This window comes from Pseudonaja textilis, chromosome 8 (genome assembly GCF_049901715.1).
Source record: "Pseudonaja textilis isolate UNSWEBS1 chromosome 8, rPseTex1.2, whole genome shotgun sequence".
In the NCBI taxonomy this organism is placed as follows: Eukaryota; Metazoa; Chordata; class Lepidosauria; order Squamata; family Elapidae; genus Pseudonaja; species Pseudonaja textilis.
This window is the reverse complement of record NC_141997.1, coordinates 16382243-16396595: the sequence shown is the minus strand read 5'-3', so window position 1 is coordinate 16396595 and position 14353 is coordinate 16382243. Positions and strand designations below refer to the sequence as shown.

The 14353-nt window shown below is 38.4% G+C and overlaps 1 protein-coding gene across 1 annotated transcript in view; it reads left to right on the top strand.

Moving 5' to 3' along the window:
• Positions 1–8484: 8484 nt before the first annotated feature.
• Positions 8485–14353, top strand: part of AKAP17A (A-kinase anchoring protein 17A) — a 90232-nt gene continuing 84363 nt past the window's right edge. Inside the window, exon 1 of the mRNA XM_087938406.1 lies at positions 8485–8808. The gene's annotated coding sequence lies outside the window, so the exon portion shown is untranslated. The remainder of the gene's footprint in view (positions 8809–14353) is intronic.

Here is a 14353-nt window from a genome sequence, read left to right as displayed (position 1 = left end):
CCACTAACCTGCTTTCCAGCTCCATTCTCCTGTGCAGGGCAACAAAAGAAGACCCAGCCAATCAGCTGGGATTTGGGAGGCAGGGAATAGATGGGGGTGGGGCCAGTCAGAGGTGGTATTTCCAAACTACTCAAAATTTCTGCTACCGATTCTCCAAACTACACAAAATTTCCATTACCGGTTCTTCAGAACTGGTCAGAACCTGATGAATACCACCTCTGATACTATTGTATCTTGGAATCTTGAACCATATTTGCTTATTTTGGCATAGCATGGATGAACATGGTATTTTGGAGGTTTAACCACATTCATGGAAAACAAACCACATTGCAAGAAAACAAAGTCTCAAACTGATGTGAATCTGTAATTATGGGATAGAATGACTTTTGCAGTACCATGCTCTAAAAAGTAACAATGACCAATAATTTTGGGATTTAAATTATCTTCCATTGGAAGTGGCATGAAACAAATTATCTTGCAACATTACATTTTGTGAACTGCTTGGAGTCACCTAGGTGAGTTGAGAGGCTATATAGTTTTTAATAATTAATTAATTAATGCTTCCCTGTCAGATCTAATGTGCAGACCAAGGCTATGGAGTTATAAGAGTGACTGATGTTGAATAAAATTGGGGAAAAGTCTGACTTTAATAGCATGAGTTTTGTAATTCACAGTGTACTTTGTTAGACATTGGAAAAGACTGAAAGGAAAGAACATGAATGATATATATTATCTGCCTCCCAGCAGAGAGTTATGGCTGCATCATTATGTCATGCTCCCATATATGGGGTTTAAATACTTACCATATAGAGTAGATCCCTTTCTGAAACTTTAGTGAATCAGTACTTGGATAATTGTACACATGTGTAACAGCTCCTGCATATACAATTTAGGGCGACCTTGAACTGCTGAACCTGGGATTTGGGGAGGGAAGCAGCTTTTCAGCAGGAAGTTCTGTAGTCAATGGCTTCCCTGCCATTGGAGAAGCAGCACTTGAGCTGATTGTCCTACCCCTCAATAAGAGCTGCTTCATACCAGATAGGGGTACCTGCACAAGAAGCAAGGGAAGGAGAGAAATTGGTGGAAAACATCAAATGGGAGAATAGAAGTGATGGAAAAAAAATCTTCAGCCAATACCACACTGGAAAGAGACCAAAGACCTATTTCCTCTAATTGTATCCATTTTCTACTGTACTGTGGCAAGAAAATGTAAGTATAGGTAGTTCTTAACATACAACCTTTCATTTATCACCTGTCAAAGTTCCAGTGGCACTGAAAAAAAGTGACACAACTGATCCTTGCACTTAAAACTGTTGCAGCATTCCCACGCTTGGCAACCAGCATGCATTTAGATGGGTGGGATTCAATCGGTATTACTACCGGTTTGGTGACTACGTTGTGTGCGTGTGTAAAACAACCTTAGGTGGGGCCGCCTGGACAGCTGAAAAGCGCAGCATGCAGGTGCGCAGGGTTTGAAAAGCCTTTTTTTTCCTGCTTTTTCAACCTCAGCTGTGCCACGCAAAGCAGCTGAGGTTGAAAAAGCAGGAAATAAAGGACAGGTAAAAGCCTGGGCGGGCAGGTGGGCCAAACAGCAGCAAACACAAAACTGGTTCCATGTCTGCTGCTCTTCAGAGCTACTGGTTCTTTAGAACCGGGCAGAACCCATAGCATCCCACCCCTGCCTGTATAATTATTGCAATAGCCCAGAGTCATTTATTCACTATTTATGGCCTTCCCAGCCAAGTCAATCAGTGAAGCCAGAGTCACTTAATCATCACATGAGCCACTTAACTATTACAGTGATTTCTTAACTATAGCAAAAAAGTTAAAATTGGACATCACTCATTTAACAACCATTTTGATTACAATGGAAATTCTGGTTCCAATTGTAATTATAACTCAAGAAGCACCTGTAATGGACTCCCGGTTTGGGTTTCTTCGGCGATGGACCAAAATCCACAATTGTGCGTGGTTTTGATCTGTGCTCACCGCCAGAGCACCCTGAGCCGGCTGGATTTGGGGCAAAGCCATCCCGTAGAGGTGGTGAAGAGGGGGGAGACCCCCAGAAGGGTCAAGGAGAGCCACATCTCTCCTCCCCAACTGGCCATTACTCCCTTTCCCAAAGGCGGTTGCAGCAGTGGTCAGAAATGGCCACCTCAAAGAAGAACTCGACTGGAAAACATTGTGCAGGGGGAAGATAAGAAGAGAAAGCTTTGACTTACCGGGTTGAACTGAAAAAGCAACAACATAAGGTACTCTGGAATCTGAACTATAAAGAATAACATTGTTCCCAAAGAAGATTTCTGAAGCGATGAAGGAGAGAGAGAAGGGAAAAGATTTGGTTTTTTTTTTCTTTCCTTCCCCATACTGAAAGCTAAGAGACTTAAGTATGAAATTGAAAAAAAAAAACACCTCACTTTAACATTAATAGGCATTCAAGCTGAAAATAAAATGTCAAAGGGATAATAAAGATTTCTTGGATATTTAAAAACTTTTAAAAGAAGGAAAGGGGAGAAAAGGAAAAAACAAAAAGGGTGGGATCTGGAAAAATGGAGGACACCACCTCGAAGTAAAAGTAATAAACCTTAACAAGATTCCTACAGGATAATAGAACCCCAGGAAGAGAAAGTGGAAAAAGGAAACAAGAAAAAACAGCCTTGGATTATTTGGTGATATTTTTATTTTTGGTTATTGGATTTAAATGACTAAAATCAATCAGGTGGTTGTTTAAAAGTGTTTAAAATGGCATCACTCTTGGAAGAACTGAAAATGGAACTTAAAAAATAGAAAGAAGATGCACAAGAAGGAAGAGGTTTTTTTTGACTTTGTATTTCAATTTTTAGAAATGGAGATCTTGAACTATGAGAAACAACAAGAAATGCTTGAAGAACAAGAAGGGTGGGACAAAGAAGAAGCCATCTTTAATGATCAAGTAATTCTATGTGGGGGGGAAAAGGAAAGGGGGGAAAGAGTGAAAAAATAAGATTTGAAAAAACAACCCCCAAAAAGTTTGAAAAGCAATTACAATACTAGGAAAAAACAGAAGATAAGATTACAGAAGAGAGAATTAGAATTAGACAAGGGATCAAAAGGGGGAGGGGGAAGAAGAGGGGGAAGAACGAAAGGAAAAGAAGTTATAAAGGACAGAAACAGGATACAGAGAAACAGGGAAAATGTACAAGGATTAAAGGTATAAGCCTATTTAGAAGACATAGAGATAATGGGTGAAAATTTAATTGAAAGAGAGGATTCTGCAAGGGTACATAAGATAGTATTGTTATATTAGAAATAGAAATGAATTCAGAAAATATAAAACAAGTGTGATTAAAGTGATAGATAAAATACTTATTGTAATGGAATGTTTGTTAATAAATGAAATAAAGAGAATGAGAGAATGAAATTAGGAAACGATGGGAACATTTTAGTTGTTATTAATGATTTATAAAAATTTAAATGAAGAGAAATATGAAAGAAATATGAAAAAAAAATGGAAATATTATAAGTGTTCCTAAGGAAGTATGATATTTAATTGAAAAGAAATGGTAAAGATATTAATTAATATTAATGGAAGATTGTAACTAACATTCATGGTTGAGCCGAATTGGAATAGAATGAGTATTTTATGTATTATTGTTTTATATATATATATTATATTTAAGAATTTAGTGTGTATTTTAAGAATGTACCAAACAGAATTCGATTGGCAAAAGTTATGTGTTATAAAATAGAGGTTAGATATTGAATGTTATAATTGTAAAGGCATAAATTGAAGTTTAAATAAGATCTGAATGGACAAAAATTAAAAGATACAAAGGTGTCATACTCCAATCAGTAACTACAGAGGAAAACTTGTTTAATGAGAAAAGAAAATATGAAATTGAAACAGGACAGACAAAAGTATAAACATAATGAACAGAAAGATAGTGAAACTTAGGAAAAAATATGTAATTGAATTTAGAAAGGAATGAGATAATTAAAAACAAGGTTGAGAAAACTAAGGGAAGGGAAAAATCACTGAGAAAATGCTAAAATAGTAATAAGATATGGAATAGAATACAAAGATGAATATGAAATTGAGTTTGTGTCTGTATAGAAAAGGGATAACCCGGGATCATGCTATTCTCTAAAAAAGTTATTTTATTTGTGTTATGTTTTGTGAAAACTCAAATTTTTTTTTTTATAAAAAATAAAGTACCTCTTTTCTCCCCCCCTCCCCCGCCAATCCAGTGGCAGGAGAAGCAGCAGGAGATAATATTGGGGAGAGGGAATGTGGGTGAACAGTTGCCAATTTTCCAATTTAATATTAAGATCTGGTATGGGAATATGGTATTAAAGGAACAGAGGTGTTTCCTCTTTTGTCTCTCATGTTTGCAGATCAAATTTTATTAGTATTTAGATCTTTCCTTGTTAGGTTATCAGTGGATAACCTAACTATCCCTGTGGGAATAAGCACCAAGTAAACCAGAAAAACCTTCCAATGTTTAATAAGTAATCATTATAACTCAGTCAATGACAAATTTTGAGAAACTAAAGGAATAGTTGAGATGAAGAACAATGACACCAGATGGTATCAGGAGAATATCTGTTTACAGAGGAAATAAAGGTTAAAGATCACTATGTTCAGAGTTCAGTTATTGACTTTTACAAGTGTACTGTGTACTTTTTTCTACATTATAGATTAGGGGAATACCCAAATTGTATTATTTCATGAAAAAGACTTAAAATTAACTTTGGCACAATTAGACAGCAAATTAATCTCACACATCTTCAACTACAAGCACTATGCATTTTTTCAGGTTTATAAAATCTTGTAACCCATTATATTACAGTCATGTATCAAACAGGTAAAGCTTGTACATTTATAATACAATAAGGATGAAGCCCAAAGAATGTGATCATGTACCTGTGATAATAAATGTCTTCCAAATATTATGCTGGCTTTCTCCAGCCTGGTAATCTCCAATATGTTGGAACTACAACCTTGACTTCTTAGCCAGCATGAAGCTTAGTTTAGTTACTTCTAGACAGTGAGATGTTTCAAGTTTTCCAAGATTGTTTAAGTTAGTTTCTACAAAAATAGAATGTAAAATGAAGTTACCAACATTAACACTAACAACTTCTTGTTTCTGTTATATTTCTAGGGTAGTGTTTTTTCAAACCTGCAACTTTAAGGTGTATAGACTTCAACTCTCAGAATTTCACAGTCAGCTTTCTATGGGAAACTTAGAATGCCATGTCTCCATTAAAGTAACTTTCAGAAGATAAATCCTATGACCAAATCACAGTTCTTGGAATAAGGAAGAGGCAGCTTTCCAATAAAATCTTGATTCCTTTCAATCAGAACTTTAGGCTATAAAGTAGAAGAAAGTAGTCCATTCTTCTAGAAATTGCATTTGAGCTAAAGGTTCAGTGAACTCAGGACAGCGAAATATGAAAAAGTTGTGTCACATGCCCAGACAATAACAGAACTTTCCATCATTTGGGCCTAGAGTGATTGATGTCTTTGGTTGCTTTTTCACAAAGGGCACCTCAGTACAAACTTGGTAAGTGGAACTTGATTTTTCATCTTGATGCAGCAGTGTTCACATGGAGCACATCAGACCCAGGATCCATCTAATTTAGTTTTTACTTCCAATAGTGGTCAGTGAGAAGCTTTGGAGAAATACATGGCATCATGCTATTTGCTCTGCATTAATTATTAGAGGAAAACTCCTATTGACCTGCTTAGTTTTCTATTAACCATCATAATTTGAATGTGGTTGCAGACCTTCTACACTAACAATAAAGTTCAAGAACTGGCTGTATTTGTTTTTAACCTCATTGTAATGTGTTTGAAATTGCAATAAAGCTAGTATTTTCTTTGGCAGTACTTTTAAACATAAGCTCAGAAATTCTCCCTGTCCCCACACACACACACATTAGTATGGACTCTTGACCTATTCTTTTGTTAACTCCTGATCAAAAAGGCAACTATTAATCCTATGTCCACTCCAAAGCTACAATTTAAAACATATCTCTGAAGAAGTATTTCAAAAGGGGTCACACCCTGGGCAGCCACTTGGTATTTGTAATAGGCTCTTCAATCAGCTACTTTTGACAGCTTAGTCTGGGTTATTGTGACCCAGGAGGAGTTGCAACAGAGGCATCAGAAAATAGGTGTCCTGTCATTATGAAGCAGGGCTGTCAAACTTGATTTCATTGACGGTTGCATCAGGGTTGTGTTTGACCTCGGGGTGGCGGGGGCGGCACGCCCAGCTTGATGTCATTTGTGTCAGGGGCATCTGTGGTGGCCCAAGTGCTCTGCCAGTTAAAATGGGTTCTCAAGCTCCATTTTTGGCTGCAATTGCCAGTGAAAATGCAGCTTGGGAGGGCTGTGCATGCCCACCCCGCCCACCCCTTTTTTACTGCGAGAACCTCCTGCAGCCCTCCATTTTTCACTGGCAGAGCACCATAGGCTGATCCTTCGCTGTTTCCAGGTCAGCCCCGTGGGCCAAATTCAGACCACGGGGCTTGAATTTGACACTCCTGTTATAAAGCAACCACCAATCCTTGCAAACTTGCATGCATCATCCATGTTATTGATGGGGGGGGGGTTTACATCACATCCCCCCATGAATGCCCATAACTTGCAAGAATCAACAAGCAACCAAAACAGTCCAGAACAATTCTGTCTACATTTTACACACAACAGCAAACCAACATTTAGAATGATTGTAAAAAGCATATGATTGCAACAATGTGACAGCCTCTTGCAGATTAATTGGGCTTTTAAACAGAGAGAGAGAGAGACTGTGCTTTGCAATTGGGAAGGTTCATAGTATGACAACTGTTCAAACAAAGCTGACCGGTGCAAGTTAATTGTGCAAATGATATGAAACACAGGTAGTCCTCAACTTATAACCATTTGCTAAGCAACTGTTAAAATTTATAATGGCAATGAAAAAAGTGACTTACAATCCATCCTCACAACTTACAACTATTGTAGCATCCCCACAGTTACATAATCAAAATTCAGATACTTGTCAACCAACATATATTTATGACCATTGCAGCATCCCAGAATAATCTGATCACCATTGGTGATCTTCCCAGCCCACCCCAACAAGCAAAGTCAATGGGGAAAGCTGGATTTGCCTTAAGACTTTGTGATTCACCGAACAGATTCATTTAACAATCATGGGGGTGGGGGATGGGGTGCTTGTAAAATTGGATGTGACCCATTTAACGGCCACCTTGCTTAGCAATGCTGCTCCCAACTGTAGTTGTAAGGGGACTGCCTGTGTATAATTTTGTAACCTTATGAGTTGTAATTTCATTGGCTTCCTACCTGTTCCCCTGCAGATTCCTATGCATTTTTTCCCAAATTGACAAAAATATAGAAGGACAGAATACTGGATGGAGATTGTTTCTGGAAGCTTCTTTTCATTCTCTTATGCTTTAACTGCAGATCAGGAGAGTTTTAATATATCAAGAGCAGCAGCAGCAGCAGCAGCAATTCAGTGAGTGGACATTGATTATGTGATATTTTGCATTTTTCTTTTGGTCCAGTAGAGGGAGCAATGACCACTCTGTAGTATTCTGCTTCTGTTAATGGACTAAAGATAATTGAGTTTCCCATTCCTCTAATTTAAAAGAAATTAGTGTTAGGGAAACGTTTCCACTTTATCTTAATCTTTAAAAAGACTGTTATTTTTTATAACTAATTCTATACAATGAAGACATACTACTAGTTTATAATAAATTTATTGTAAGTCAGTTTCACCAATTGGCATTAAAGGTATTTTTCAGTCATATCATCTGACTGAATTTATTGGCCTTTATAATTGCCCATTGCCTTTTTCTGGTCCTTTCCATTCTGTAGTAATTGAGAATTATAGATGCCATTACCAATGTCATTACAGAATATGTTTCTAATTATTTAACCCACTTACAGGTGAAACTCAAAAAATTAGAATATCATGCAAAAGTTCATTTATTTCAGTAATGCAACTTAAAAGATGAAACTAATATATGAGATAGACTCATTACATGCAAAGCAAGATAGTTCAAGCCATGATGTGTCATAATTGTGATGATTATGACTTACAGCCCATGAAAACCCCAAATCCACAATCTCAGAAAATTAGAATATTCCATGCAATCAATAAAACAAGGATTGTACATCGAACAATATCGGACCTCTGAAAAGTATAAGCATGCATATGTACTCAGTACTTGGTTTGGGCCCCTTTTGCAGCAATTGCTGCCTCAATGCGGCATTGCATGGAAGGTATCAGCCTGTGGCACTGCTGAGGTGTTACGGAAGACCAGGATGCGTCAATACCGGCCTTCAGCTCTTCTGCATTGTTCGGTCTCATGTCTCTCATCTTTCTCTTGGCAATGCCCCATAGGGTCAGGTGAGTTTGCTGGCCAATCAAGTACAGTAATCCCACGGTCATTGAACCAGGTTTTGTTGCTTTTGGCAGTGTGGGCAGGTGCCAAGTCCGGCTAGAAAATGAAGTTGGCATCCCCATAAAGCTCGTCTGCGGAAGGAAGCATGAAATGCTCCAAAATCTCCTGGTAGACTGCTGCATTGACCCTGGACTTAATGAAGCACAGTGGACCAACACCAGCTGATGTCATGACTCCCCAAATCAACACAGACTGTGGAAAATTCTCACTGGACTTCAAGCATCTTACAGTGTGCCTCTCCATTCTTCCTCCACTCTGGGTCCTTGGTTTCCAAATGAGATGCAAAAGTTGCTCTCATCAGAAAAGAGGACTTTGGACCACTGAGCAACAGACCAGGTCTGTTTTTCTTTAGCCCAGGTAAGATGCTTCTGACGTTGTTTATTGTTCAGGAGCGGCTTGACAAGTGGAATACAACATTTGAAACTCATGTCCAGGATCCGTCTGTGTGTGGTGGCTCTTGATGCACTGACTCCAGCCTCAGTCCACTCCTTGTGAAAGTCCCCAACACTTTTGAATGTCCTTTTCCTGACAATCCTCTCCAGGTTGCAGTAATCCCTACTGCTTGTGCATCTTTTTCTTCCACACTTTTCCCTTCCACATAACTTTCTATTAATGTGCTTTGATTCAGCACTTTGGGAACATCCAACTTCTTTTGCAGTTACCAATTTTGAGGCTTTCCCTCCTTATGGAGGGTGTCAATGATAGTTTTCTGCGCAACTGTCAGGTCAGCAGTCTTTCCCATGATTGTGCTTCCTACTGAACCAGACTGAGAGACCATTTAAAGGCTCAGGAACCCTTTGCAGGTGTTATGGCTTAATTAGCTGATTAGAGTGGGACACTTTGAGTCTAGAATATTGAATCTTTTCACAATATTCTAATTTTCTGAGATTGTGGATTTGGGGTTTTCATGAAGTGTAAGCCATAATCATCTCAATTATGACAAATCACAGCTTGAACTATCTTGCTTTGCATGTAATGAGTCTATCTCATATATTAGTTTCACCTTTTAAGTTGCATTACTGAAATAAATGAACTTTTGCACAATACTCTAATTTTTCAAGTTTCACCTCTATGTACTGCTTGCCATGTCAAGAAGACAATGAATAAATAGCCATATTGCAGGTTACCCATATATAGATAATTTTACTAATTAAGAGTCAACCTTCTCATACCCATTTCCAGAGAGGAGATTCAACCGGCATTACTACCAGTTTGCTAATTTTACATTTTGTGTAACACTGCGTGCACATTTAATACATCATAAGGTGTGCTGCTCGGACAGCTGGTAAGCGCTGCGCGTGGGTACGCAGCATTTGAAAAAGCACTTTTTTTACTGCTTTTTCAACCGCAGCTGTGCCACGCAAAGCAGCTGAGGTTGAAAAAGCAGGAAATAAAGGTCAGGTAAGAGCCTGGACAGGCATGTGGGCCAAACAGCAACAAATACAGAACCGGTTCTGTGTCTGCTGCTCTTCAGAGCTACTGGTTCTATAGAGCCGGGCAGAACCGATAGCATCCCACCCCTGCCCATTTCTAATAATAAGCATACTATATCCCTTTTGTTCAAGTTATATAAAAGCACACGTAGTCTTCGACTTACAACAGTTCATTTAGAGACAGTTGAACTTACAATGGCCCTGAAAAAAGTGACTTATGACCATTTTTCACACTTAAGACTTTTGAAGCATCCCATAGTCACATGATAAAATCCAGACGCTTGGCAATTGACTTATATTTACGATGGTTGCAGTGTCCCAGGATCACATGATCACCTCTGGTGACTTTCTTACAAGCAAGTCAACGGGGAAGCCTTAACAACTATGTTACAACTTAACAACTTCAATGATTCACTTAACAAATATGACAAAAAAGGTCATAACATGGGGCAAAATTCACTTAAAGAATGTCTCACTTAGCAGTACAAAATTGGGGTTCAGTAGGGGTTGTAAGTTGAGGAATACCTGTATTTCTACCAAAATGTAATAATTTGACAGTATGTTTGATGTATTTATTTATTGGAATTTGTCAAACAAAAACGGGAACAAGAATAAGAGAATAAAAATATAATGACAGGGATCATAGGCACATTAGTGCACTTATACACGCCCCCTCTACTGACCACTTAAAAATGAAGTAAGGTCCATGGAAAATTTGTAGCTGAGACAACTGAATCAGATAGAGCATTCCAGAATTTGACCACTCTGTTACAGAAATCATATTTTTTTAGTCAAGTTTAGAACGATTTACACTGAGTTTAAAGCAGTTGTTCGTGCGCATATTATTGCGATTAAAACAAAAAAAGTCATTTACAGGTAAAACATTACTACGTATAATTTTGTATGCAATACCTAGGCCTGACTACAGGCAACACAGTTCTAAGTTATCCAAACCAAGAATTTTGAACCTAGGAGCATAAGGAATTCTACTGTGTACAGAAGAATACAAGGCTTTTCTCCTGAAGTACTTCTGAACTCGCTCAATTGTACTGATGCCAGATATATGGTGGGGATTCTAAACAATTGAACAATACTCTAAAATTGGTCTCAAAATGTATAAAACATTTTTATTATTTTAAATCTCAGAATAAATGTGTGCCATATGAAGTTCCACTGAATCCATTAGGAATTTCTACTAAGTAAATATTGATCAGATTGAGATGCACTATCTGCCTATCCTGAGTATTTCCCAGGTTGACAATAAACCAAATACAAGATCAAAACAGCCTGAGAGAAACATAGGGTTCAAATGATCTATCTCAAGCAGACTTCAGAGATGTTCCGTGACAAGTTATTTCACATCTCAGATCTAAAATTGATTAGTGTTTCTTGTTTTAAAATATTAAAGTTTGAAGTTCACACTGAAGTGCCCACAAGAGGTCAATCTAATTTGGGGATTCAATGCAATTCTTTTTCTGGGCTGTTCACGTAGTATTATGATGTAGGCATCCACCCTTTCGATTTGATTAAAGTTTTCTAAATAAAGGTTGGTTACTCAAGGAAGATTTCTATTCTACCCTTCAAATGTACCTTAAGTCAGAGACTCCTTCTGTAAAGCTGGCCTTCAGCTCTTTTAGGGCATTTTAAAAATTTACGTTCTTTGTTTCAAAATATCAGTTTTCATAGAAGAGGAAACTTTAGCTCAAACAGTTAAAAACAACAATTGTATGACTTAATGATTGCATGATTTAATGATATAGCACTCAGTCACTAAAATGTATAGAATCACGTTTTTCTTTGTGTATAGAGGTTTGCAATATTTTCTGATCCCAGATTCCATTGCACAATTTAGTGTAGTACTGTGAACACTTTCACCCAGAATTTCACAAGTTTGTCAGATTATGCAAGGTTTTCAGTAATTCTGCCAGGAAATGTGAGCTCTTACAGAGAAATACCTCTGCTTAGTGAAGTCTAAGTGTATTTGTGTGCAATTGTCATATTCTTATATGAGATTTCTGTTATTACCATGTTAGATTTTGATGTTCTTGCAAAACCACAAGACTTATAAGACCTTGCGCCTGATTAGACAATATTGAGTTTTGGTGATTGACAAAGATCTGTATATTTTGGAATGATAAAAACCATCAATTTTCTCTTTTGTGACTGTAGCATCACATCAGAGCAAATGTCAAGAATGATATCTCATGTCACACTTTTAGTCTGAGATATTTTGTGTCAAGTGTCTTGCTGCTACCTTAAAGTTGGATTTAACATTTTCTTTGGATCTTATACTTAATTCCCTGATTTGGGTTCATCTTTTCTCCGAAAGCAACCTACATGTGCATTAATACTCCAGAAATATAGTTTGCCCAGATTAAATTGAAAAGTTCACACTCATCATTCAAAGTCAGATGGAGAATCTAAAATACAGTACCATCTTAGAATATCTTACATGTACTGTATGATACTAGCTACAGCTAACTGGCCATATCTTTCATTTATGATGGAGTTTGCTTATAATAATTCATAGCTCCTTTGAGTTCATTTATACATATCACTCTACCAATAAAGGAGAATATGTGTAGCTCATGTTGAAATGAGGGGTCCTTGGTGTTCTGAACTTGGTAGTTTTCTTGCAATGTTTCATTGCCCAAACTAGATAACATCATCAGTGCTAGTGCAGACTAAAAGTGAGAATGTTATCTAGTTTGGGTAATGAAACATCTGCAAAAAAAAAAACAACCAAGATGAGAGAACACCAAAGATCCCTCAGATGTCACCCTTAACTTTTTCCAAACATACACAGGACCTTACAAATCTACAAATATCCTAATTTTCCAAGTAGTTTTTCACAGCTCAGTACCTCTTAAACAATAATTCTTCTTTCTTTTACAGTACTAGCTAAAAAGGTGGACTCCAATCCTAAACCGTTTCTAAGTGGATAGCTGATCAGATAGCTGATTAGATATAAGAGAGAACAAGATAGAAGGCAGACAGACATACACAATTCTAGTAGGAAGAATTGATTTGTTTGTTTGTTTTGAAAGAGAGAAACATCTATAGCTGCCCAGAACCATCTTGCAGAGGAAATGGGTGGCATAAAAATTTAAATAAATAAAAAGTAGTGCAAAGTGTTCATTTTTTTGAGGTTTGCTTAAGAGTGAAATAATGCAATCATTTCACCGTGAAATGCAGAATTACTCTTCCCACCTCTTTATCCCAATTTAAAATTTGGAAGTTAATAGACATTGTGTAAGAAAAGGAAAAGAGGGCAGAAATCTTAAAACCATTCTTGTTCAAAAACCTAGTGACTCAGCTCCCTTCATGATTCAACTATGAGAGGGATCTTGGAGTCTGCATGGACAAGCACATAAATGTGAGCCAGCAGTGTGCTGCAACTGTTAAAAAATTCTAGGCTGCATAAACAGAGGTATAGAATCAAGATCATGTGAAGTATTAATACCACTTTATAATGCCTTGGTAAAGCCATACTTGGACCAGTTTTGGTCACCACAATGTAAAAAAGATGTTGAGACCAGGACTGGGATTCAAAAATCCCAGCAACCAATTCGCTGCCCAGTTTGCTGGGTGGGCATAGCCATGGTGGGAGTGACCTACTGGAACTTCCAGGAGGGCTGTTTTTCATCTTTCCAAGGGTCTGAAGGCTTCCCTTGTGCCTCTGGGAGGGCAAAAATGGCCAGTTTTTGGACTTCCAGAAGGCCCGTTTTTCCCTCTCCCAGAGCCTCCACGTGGACCCTGCACTTACCTGCATCAAAAATGGTCTGTGTGGAGACTGTGGGGGGGGGGTTGGGCAGGGCCAACCTGTCGGTTCAAATACTGGTTTGCAAATTTAACATCTGGTTCACCACTTCCTTCTCTGAGTAGGGTGATTCTTAACTAACCGAACATGCTAAGGCAACTCAGGATGCTACCGCTGCGGCGGCTTTGCCTGCGTTTCCGAGGCTTCAATGTTGGAAAAGGCAGCAAGGGCTGGAAAAGGGGAGAGCTGTGCACGGCTCAGTCTCCCTTTCCTTTCCTGCCTTTTGGGGGGAGGAAAGAGAGAGAGCCAGGAGCAATTCAAAGCTAGAGAACTAATGAGGAAGAGCTGACAGTGGGCACTGGCGGAGGGGACTGCTGTTGCCACCGCCATCTGGTGTAGGAGCTGGTTGGCACGGGCATCTCAGGGGCCTGACTCCGAGGTTCCTCGGAGAGCTGAGAGGCGCAAGAACTGCTGTGGCCCACCAAAAATTTTCCACGGCCCACCAGTGGGCTGCAGCCCACCAGTTGGCCACCGCTGCTCTAGGAAAAGTGCAGAGAAGAGCAACAAAGATGATTAGGGGACTGGAGGCTGAAACATATAAAGAACAACTGCTGGAATTGAGTATGTCTAGTTTAATGAAAAGAAGGACTAGAGATTGGAAAACCATTTGTCTGAAATGATATAGGGTTTCCTGCCTAAGCTGGAGGTT